Source organism: Triticum dicoccoides, chromosome 7A, assembly GCF_002162155.2.
Source record: "Triticum dicoccoides isolate Atlit2015 ecotype Zavitan chromosome 7A, WEW_v2.0, whole genome shotgun sequence".
NCBI classification, from domain to species: Eukaryota; Viridiplantae; Streptophyta; class Magnoliopsida; order Poales; family Poaceae; genus Triticum; species Triticum dicoccoides.
The window spans coordinates 87,403,130-87,413,244 of record NC_041392.1 but is presented as its reverse complement, the minus strand read 5'-3'; the positions used below and the strand labels follow the sequence as shown (position 1 = coordinate 87,413,244).

The window sequence follows — 10,115 nt, the reverse complement described above, 5'->3', positions numbered from 1 at the left end:
GAGGGAAGCTACCCGGTGGCCTGGTCTCGTTGGCCAACGAGTAGACTAATGGACTACGCAGGAGGCGGTTGACTCGCCGAGCTGTGAGCCGCGTCGTGGGTGGGGGTGGCTGCCGCGCGCGGCGAGGAAGCAAAGCATTGACAATGGCGCTCCGTCGGGTCAAGTCGCTGCAAGTATTTCACACCGCGTTCTGGCCGACCTGGCCTCAGGCCAAACCGCCAGAGTGCTCTAGTTGGTTAGTTTCGGCTTGTGGGAAGTATTCTATTCGATCAATGGAGCAGGTGGGCAGGCAGGCAAGCAATCATCCATGTACGCCGTGCTCCAGGTCATGCATCATCTCGTCGACTAGCTAGCTCATGGCCAACCACCCGAACCATAGAATATGACGAACGAACCGAGCGGCTCCGCCCGGTCAAGCGGCCGGGCGACGAGCGAGAGCATATAAATCCGTCCACCGGCAGCCGAGTGCCATCACACACACTCAGCTTGCGCAAGCACCATCATCGCACCCACGGTTTCAGTTAGCTCTCGGCCTTATCTACGCACGCTAAGGTGGGAAAAGGGTCCGGTGATGGAAAGGCCACCTCGGGTTGGGGACGGTTCAAACGTGCAGTGGGCATGGAAACGTTCGAAGGGGAAGAGGATCGACGCCGCAGGTCCGTTCATGATCCCACAACTATCTGTGATGCGATCTATATCCTCTTCCCTCCTTCCTTTGAGGATCGATATCTGCATCTTCCTTTACTTGGTATTAGTTTTCTCTAATTGGATTATCCATCTATCCTATCAAGGTACAACGAGAGGGTAGGGAGGGATGGCATCAAGATACAAGGGTATGCTCATGCTCTGGCTTCTCTATTTTTCTCGACAATATGCTCTGCAGCTTCCTTTTCTTGAACCTTGTCTACCTTTCTTCTATCCTATTCCTATCACGCAGCATCAAATACAGTGACCCCGGTGCCATCACTCAGGTTGTCGATTTTGCGTGTGCGGTGCCGATGATGGTACAGGCGGTTGCGGCGAAAACAATAGAGTTGGCTAAGGCGAAAATGGAAGAAGTGGCTAAAAATAGACGGAGTTAAGTTATACTCCCTCCGTCCCATAATATAAAAACGTTTTTGACACTATATTATTATCAAAAATATTCTTATATTATGGGACAGAGGTAGTACCTACCTACTTGGGCTTTAAAAAAAAGTGATATCTACTAGGCCGTGTGGGCCAAATGTTTCCCGGTTTCCCAGTTGTTCTGTGGAGTGCGTCCAGTCCGTGGACTAAGAAAAAGGAGAAAAACGTTACTAAAAAAAGGAGAAAAACAAGAACGTAGGGAAAATTTCTACCGCTGCAAGCTTTTAATTCGTCCGTAGACTAATCCCGCTACGGTGTAACCTTTTATACCAAAGAAATGGGAAGGAATAAAGAAGAGTAATGCCGCATTGCTCTTCGCCTTGTTCTCGGCGTTTCCTTCTGAACACTAGGGCATGTTTGGTCGGAGTCTACCGATGTGACACTTATTTCGGCCAAATATGTGGCAAGCCACAACTTTTGTTGCGAGTAAATTGTTGCCATATGGTAAGAAACCTTCCTTCTGGCATGTGGGGTGGGAGAGAACCAACCTGTGACCTGTGATTGAATGGTTGGAAGAATAATGATATCCCTAGCCCATCAGGGTTCAAATTCCGGTGCTCACGTTATTCTGGATTTATTTTAGGATTTCCGACGATGTCGGTTTAGTGAATGGAGACATTACCGTCGACTACGAGTTGTCTGTGATGACTTCGTTAATCTCAAAATGACATGTCGACTCAGTCTCTCAGAAATGCTAATAGGGGTAGGGTGTTCGTGTGTGCTTTTATAGAGGTGAGTGTACGCGCGTATATATGATCGCATGTGTCTCAAAAAATATAACATATGAGGTGGGATGCTAAAAAGTTATGGCATGCCACAAAATGAGGCAATGAAACAAACGAAAACTCGCAGGTGCACGCAGATGCCTGTGCACACCTCTGCCTAGATGTGTCGATCACCCGATTGCCGGATGGGCATGGGTGGCTCATGTTCAAAGCCAAACTGGCTGAAGCCGATAAACCCACCCATCGACTTACACGTACGGGATCAACAACTTTGCGGATCGCCTAGTGTCGTGGAATTGTCACGGCAGATGTCCTAGTGAAAGGACTTAGTCGTGGAGCCATCGCAACTAGGAAGTTTAAAGGGGTTAATCGGGACAAAGGACACGAGAGGTTTATACTGGTTCGGCCCTTTGCGGTGAAGGTAAAGCCTAGTACAGTTGTTGTGGTATTGCTACGTTTTAATGACCAAGGAGCGAAATACACAAGCTTGGCTCTTGATCTGTTGTTTCTTGCCCTAAGCCGCCGCCGGGTCGTCCCCTTATATACACGGGTTGACGCCTGGTGGCCTACAGAGTCCCGGCCCGCTCATACAATGTGTCCGGCTCGGTGACTTCTTTTACATGCCTTACTTTACAAGTCTTATTCATACATGGCGGTTTACACTTACGGGCCTTAAGCCACCTCTGGGCTTGGGCCTATTACAATCTTTGTCATGAACCGTCGCCTTGTATACTCGTCGGGCTTCTTTTAAGTCACCCGCCATGGTGATTGACCTGGCCCATCCTGGGCGGGTCATACCTGGTAGTTATATCCTCGACATTAGGCCCCAGGTTGATTTGAACTTTGTTCTTGTCAATCTCCAACACTTAGACGAAATCCATCTTCTGCAGTTTGTAAAACTTTGGAACCCGTCATGACGTCATCTTCAGAAAATTGGGAAACCCACCACGACGTCATCTGTAATGGTTTCCGAAAATCGAGGTGTCCATTTAGCTGGATAATTATTACTTTTAGCCTTCCTCGATTTTCGCGCCTGCATGTTCACCTATCTCCTTATAAATAGGCACGGCTGGTCCTTCCTCTTTCTTCTTCTTTCTTCTTTCGCCACCTCTCTGCCGTTTGAGCTCCGCCGCCACCGCAGCGCTCAGCGTCGTCCTCAACTTTGGTCGCTGCATCACCCTGAACTCGTCCAGAGAACGGCGGCGATCCTCCGCAGTAGATCTGCACCCGTAAGCTCTTGCTTTCTCACATCCCAGATCTGCATTAGGGTTCGCGAGTTTCTTTCTTGTGTTCTTCGATGTTCATCACAGATTCCTTGCAGTTTCTCCACCGCACCATCCTTTGATCTAAAAGAAGTATAGAACATATGCGGTAGTTGTTTTGCATCCATTTCAGATGCTAGCAGATCCCTTTCTCTTGTACAAAGGCCTCCTTAGAACTGATGAACTCCTCTGTGCTACTTTTTAGGTCTAGATTTATTTTTCTTTTTTGAACCATCTTGATCCAAAATAATAGCAACAACTTGTGAAACTTGTTTATCTCAGCACTTAGCCAATTCTGACTCAGGCAACCTTTGAATATCTTTAGTCATGGCGGCTTATCATGCCGGCTCATTTTTCCTTTATATATCATTAGCCCTTACCTAAGCCGCCATTACTCAATTGTACTATAATCATTAACCTGCAATTCCACCAATTAATTTGAACCGGCCAATTGCTTTCTTTTTAGCTTGTCCTTTTTCAAAATGCCATCAAAAGTGCCAACAGTGTGCAACTGGGTCCCTTCCACAGTTACTGATGACACTTTGAAAGATTTTGTCACCATCGGATATTTGTCGGAGAAGAATATTATGTCCTATCGTGCTCCTGACCCGAACGAAGAACGATCTCAGCCCAGAGATGGTGAAGTCATTATCTTTACTGATCATATGAACCGGGGTTTTTCTCCACCCAGCTCAAAGTTCTTTAGAGATGTTTTGCATTTTTTCAAGCTTCATCCACAAGATCTAGGACCCAACTCCATATCCAACATCTGCAACTTTCAAGTTCTCTGTGAGGTTTATCTTCAAGAAGAACCTACTGTTGAACTCTTCAGAGAATACTTCTATTTGAACTGCCGGAATCAGTGCACCAACGGTCCTAGCTTGGAACTTGGTGGAATTTCGATTCAACGCCGACAGGGCGCTGTCTTTCCCTTAGTAGTCTTACCAAGCCATCCCAAGGATTGGAACCAAACTTGGTTTTACTGCAAAGACACTTCGCCAGCTGATGAGAAGCCATTGCCAGGTTATCGCGTGGAGCATCTTGACTCCAAGTTTGTGCTCCCTGACAAGCTGACTGCCGCTGAACGCAAGAAGCTCATACCGTCCATCAAAAGGATTCAAGCTTTATTGGGAAACGGCCTAACTGGAGTTGACCTGATCCGTTGCTGGATCGCATGGTGTGTCATCCCTCTGAGCCATAGATCCAGATTGATGTATAAATATGGCGGAGGCCCAGATGACCCTCTGCGTCATAGTTCTGTACAACTGACTGAAGAGGACATTGTTGCAATGTCAATCATCCTCGTGAACGGAAAATACGAGGACTGCAGTAAGGTTGGATTAAATCCTTTTTGCAAACTTAACCCGGCACCAGAGGTAAACCCCCTTGACCTCCTTTTTCTTTAGTAGTTAAATACTTGCACGACTTTTAACATGTTATTTGCCTATAGGCCAAATCAGACTTCTGGAAGGCCAAATATGATCATGAAGCCGCCAAGAAGGCTAGAGCCGCTGCCATAGCCGCCAGGAAGACAACCCGAAAGTCCAAGAAGAAAAAGACTGCTTCTGATATATTCCAACTGGATGATGTTTCTGAGTCGGAGGTAGCCCTTGACTCCCTTTGCCTGTTTTTTAACAACCTTATTGACACTGACTATTGCCAGGACGACACGGGGGCCAGCCAGGCGGTAGAAGAAGAGGTAACTATTTCCTCCGACTCAGAACCTTTGCCAAGACCAAAACCTCGACTGGTAACCCGGAAAGTAAGGTTTTCACACCCTTTGGCTTATTTGGATCCTCATTTTCTTTTGAAAAAACAGCAACATGAGAGCCGCCGTCAGGCCCGGACTAATGACGACAATGAACTGCCCTCCGGCTTACCAAAAACTCCTCGAAAACGCCAGAATGAGGTTTCTTTCACCTTTGTCTCTTGCTTTTATCAATGAATCTATTCCCTTACTCTCTTAACTTTATTTTACTTTTGCAGGAGGTTTCTCACTCTTCTGGCGATTCTTCACAAACTCAATTCCCGGCTTTCAAGATTGCCCCTGGGTAAAGAAATTTATCTTTCTTCTGCATCTTTAAGTCTGCATCATTATACTAACTCATGAAATCCTTCTTAGCGGTCAAGCAAAGTCCAAGAAAGCCAAGGTGGCTAAGCCGGCGGAAGATCCAAAAGACCCTGGTCCTGAACAGGTAATACCAACTCCTCCTAAACAATCTGAAGCACCAGAAGACCCTGCTGTCCACATTCAGTCAGACCCTCCTGGGCCGTCAGTTGATGAGACCATTCTCAATTCGTCTACCGCTGAGCCATCTAGCTCAGCTAACCCGCCAACGACTTCTATAATGATGTCTTAATTACTGGTAGTCGATTCGTTGAGCCGGGCAACCCAACTGTACTGGCCCAGCACTCTGCCGAGCAAGAGGCTTTAGAAAGGCAGAAGGTGCGGTTTGACGTCTCTCACTACGCTCACCTGAATGTTAGTGACATGCTGTCTGGATACCTCAGTCATGTGCATTCCAGCCGTGACTCGGAAATTGAGACGGTCAAGCAACTGCAACTAAAATATGAGGTACGTTCTCCGGCTTTCACTAGCTTACATATGCTCTGCCAGCCCCCAAGTCTCTGGATTATGATGAACCTGAATGATATGTAGACTTGTGATAAAGGTTGATGCTATGTCTTAGATTTTCCTTAAGTCCAGCATAAATTTTCACCTGTAGTCCCCAAGGGCCGGCTCAATTTATCATGAATGAGCCGGTACTTGACTTCATATCTGTCTTGAATCAGGCCAAACAAATAGTGTGATCCGGCTCAACATGAAAAACTTTCTTAATATCATGCATTAGCCCCCAAGTGCCAAGCGCTGTTACTTGTAAAACACTTGGGACTTTTAAGCATAGAAGAGCCATTTTGCATTTAAAAAATTGCTTTGGTAGACATTAGCCCCCAAGTGCCGAGTGGTGTTGCGTTGCAAAGCACTTGGGACTTTAGTCATTATAACTTTTATTGAAATAAATATTAACGCACCTGTGTATGTTTGTAGACTGCCCTAACTAAATTGGGTTCTCAATTGACTGATGCAAAGACCCGGCTGCCGGATCAAGAGGCGGAGATAAAGAACGCTAACTCCAAATTCCAGTTGAGCCTCTCTGAAGCTGAAAAACTGAAGACCAATTTTGATGCGGAGAAGAAATCCTGGGCCGATGAGAAAACCTTGCTGATATAGCATGCTGAGACAGCGAAGGCGGCTCTCAAGGAGGTCACCACGGAGCTCACCGGCTTAAAAAACCGTGTGTCTCAGATGGTCTCCGCAATCTTTGGTGAGTCATTTGTATTAGTTACTTACGCTCTATTTTTGCCAGAAATATAAGCCGCATGCTTAACCTTTTTAAAATACTCATAGGTCCATGGAGTAACAATCTGAGTCAAAACAGCGTAACAAAACTCAAGGCGGTTTACACCTTGGTGGAGCAACTGTATACTGGGGCTCAATGGGCGCTTGCTATTATCTCCTCAGCCAACCAAGGACCCAACCTCTTGAGTGACGTTTTGAAGAAGTTATCTATTTTACCCACCAGATTCCAAGAGGTCAAGCGGTCTTGTGCAAGAGCCGGAGCCCTAACCACCCTAAGCCGCTCCAAAGCTTGGGTGCCGGAACTAGACCCGGCGGATGTAGCTGATACGTCTCCAACATATATATAATTTTTGATTGTTCCATGCTATTATATTATCAACCTTGGATCTTCTATATGCATTTATATGCTATTTTATATGATTTTGGGGGCTAACCTATTAACCTAGATCCCAGTGCCAGTTTCTGTTTTTCCTTGTTTTAGAGTATCGCAGAAAAGGAAAATCAAACGGAGTCCAATTGACCTGAAACTTCACGGAACTTATTTTTGGAACGGAAGCAATCCAGAAGACTTGGGGTGTACGTAAGGGATGCAACAAGGAAGGGATGAGGCAGGGGGCGCGCCCTTCACCCTCATGGGCCCCTCGTGGCTCCCCTGGCGTATTTCTTCCTCCTATATATACCAATATACCGTAAAACCATCGCGGAGCACAATAGATCGGGAGTTCCGCCACCAGAAGCCTCCGTAGCCACCGAAAACCAATCTAGACCCGTTCCGGCACCCTGCCAGAGGGGGAATCCCTCTCCGGTGGCCATCTTCATCATCCCAGTGCTCTCCATGACGAGGAGGGAGTAGTTCTGCCTCGGGGCTGAGGGTATGTAACAGTAGCTATGTGTTTGATCTCTCTCTCTCTCTCGTGTTCTTGAGGTGATACGATTTTGATGTATCGCGAGCTTTGCTATTATAGTTGGATCTTATGATGTTTCTCCCCCTCTACTCTCTTGTAATGGATTGAGTTCTCCCTTTGAAGTTATCTTATCGGATTGAGTCTTTAAGGATTTGAGAATACTTGATGTATGTCTTGCGTGGGATACCCGTGGTGACAATGGGGTATTCTATTGATCCACTTGATGTATGTTTTGGTGATCAACTTGCGGGTTCCGCCCATGAACCTATGCACAGGGGTTGGCACACGTTTTCGTCTTGACTCTTCGGTAGAAACTTTGGGGCACTCTTTGAAGTACTCTGTGTTGGTTTGAATAGATGAATCTGAGATTGTGTGATGCATATCGTATAATCATACCCACGGATACTTGAGGTGACATTGGAGTATCTAGGTGACATTAGGGTTTTGGTTGATTTGTGTCTTAAGGTGTTATTCTAGTACGAACTCTATGATAGATTGAACAGAAAGAATAGCTTCATGTTATTTTACTATGGAATCTTGAATAGATCGATCAGAAAGGATAACTTTGAGGTGTTTTCATACCCTACCATAATCTCTTCGTTTATTCTCCGATATTAGTGACTTTGGAGTGACTCCTTGCTGCATGTTGAGGGATAGTTATATGATCCAATTATGTTATTATTGTTGAGAGAACTTGCACTAGTGAAAGTATGAACCCTAGGCCTTGTTTCAACGCATTGCAATACCGTTTACGCTCACTTTTATCAATAGTTACCTTGCTGTTTTTATATTTTCAGATTACAAAAACCTTTATCTACCATCCATATACCAATTGTATCACCATCTCTTCGCCGAACTAGTGCACCTATACAATTTAGCATTGTATTGGGTGTGTTGGGGACAAAACAGACTCTTTGTTATTTGGTTGCAGGGTTGCTTGAGAGAGACCATCTTCATCCTACGCCTCCTACAGATTGATAAACCTTAGGTCATCCACTTGAGGGAAATTTGCTACTGTCCTACAAACCTCTGCACTTGGAGGCCCAACAACGTCTACAAGAAGAAGGTTGTGTAGTAGACATCAAGCTCTTTTCTGACGCCATTGCCGGGGAGGTTAGCGCTTGAAGGTATATCTTTAGATCTTGTAATCGAATATTTTTGTTTCTTGTTTTAGCACTAGTTTAGTTATGGAATTGAGTTTGCCTCATACGCTTCATCTTTCTAATATCTTTCGTAAGTATGATGGAAAGGAAAATTGTGCCAAAGTATTAGAAGAAGAATGCATTAAAATGTTTGGCACTAAATATTTGAATGATGAGCATGATTGCAATGTTTTTAGTATGAATTCCTTGAATATCGATGATGCTGATGATATGCAAAGGCACAAGCTTGGGGAAGCTATATTTGATGAAGATGATATTTTTTGTCCCCCAAGTTTTGATGACAAAATTTATTATGATGAAAGCATGCCTCCTTTTTATGATGATTATATTGATGAAAGTGGATTTGGAGAGGTCATGACTTTATTTTGTGATGAATCCACTATTTCGGAAGAGGTTCCAATTGATTATGAGAACAAAGTTGCTGTCTATGATGATTATTGTGATGACTTGTATGCTATAAAGAATAATGATATCCATGAAACTTGTCATCGTGATTTTAATTTCCAATTGGATTATGCCTCACATGATAGTTATTTTGTTGAGTTTGCTCCCACTACTATTCATGAGAAGAAATTTGCTTATGTGGAGAGTAATAAAAATTTTATGCTTGTAGATCATGAAAAGAATGCTTTAGGTTCTGGTTATATTGTTGAATTCATTAATGATGCTACTGAAAATTATTATGAGGGAGGAATATATGCTTGTAGGAATTGCAATAATATCAAGTTTCCTCTCTATGTACTTAAAGTTTTGAAGTTATGCTTGTTTTACCTTCCTATGCAAGTTGATTCTTGTTCCCACAAGTTGTTTGCTCACAAAATCCCTATGCATAGGAAGAGGGTTAGACTTAAATGTGCTAGTCATATTCTTCATGATCCTCTCTTTATGTTTCAATTCTTATCCTTTATGTGAGCATCATTGAAATCATCATGCCTAGCTAGGGGCGTTAAACGATAGCGCTTGTGGGAGGCAACCCAACTTTATTTTTGTTCCTTACTTTTTGTTCCTGTTTGGTAATAAATTAATCACATATCCTCTATTATGATTGAGTTTTTATGTTTTAATTAGTGTATTTGCCAAGTAGAACCGTTGGGAAGACTTGGGGAAAGTCTTGTTAATCTTGCTGTAAAAAACAGAAACTTTAGCGCTCACAAGAATTGCTGCCATTTCTTATTCGGGAGTGCTATTTAGTTAATTCTTTTTTAGATGATTAATAGATAAATTCCTCACGTCCAGAAATTTATTTTAGAATTTTTAGGGTTCCAGAAGTTTGCGTTAGTTACAGATTACTACAGACTGTTCTGTTTTTGACAGATTCTGTTTTTCATGTGTTGTTTACTTATTTTGATGAGTCTATGGCTAGTAAAAGAGTTTATGAACCATAGAGAAGTTGGAATACAGTAGGTTTAACACCAATATAAATAAAGAATGATTTCATTACAGTACATTGAGGTGGTGTTTTGCTTTCTTTCGCTAACGGAGCTCACGAGTTTTCTGTTAAGTTTTGTGTTGTGAAGTTTTCAAGTTTTGGGTAAAGATTCGATGGACTATGGAATAAGGAGTGGCAAGAG

At 43.8% G+C, this 10,115-nt stretch overlaps 1 long non-coding RNA gene across 1 annotated transcript; it reads left to right on the top strand.

Annotated features, from left to right (window-relative positions):
- The first annotated feature begins 506 nt into the window (after positions 1-506).
- On the top strand, positions 507-1,508 carry LOC119327417. The gene is made up of 3 exons (XR_005158509.1): positions 507-656; positions 792-833; positions 938-1,508. It is a non-coding gene; the product is annotated as an uncharacterized LOC119327417 (long non-coding RNA).
- Positions 1,509-10,115: the final 8,607 nt, after the last annotated feature.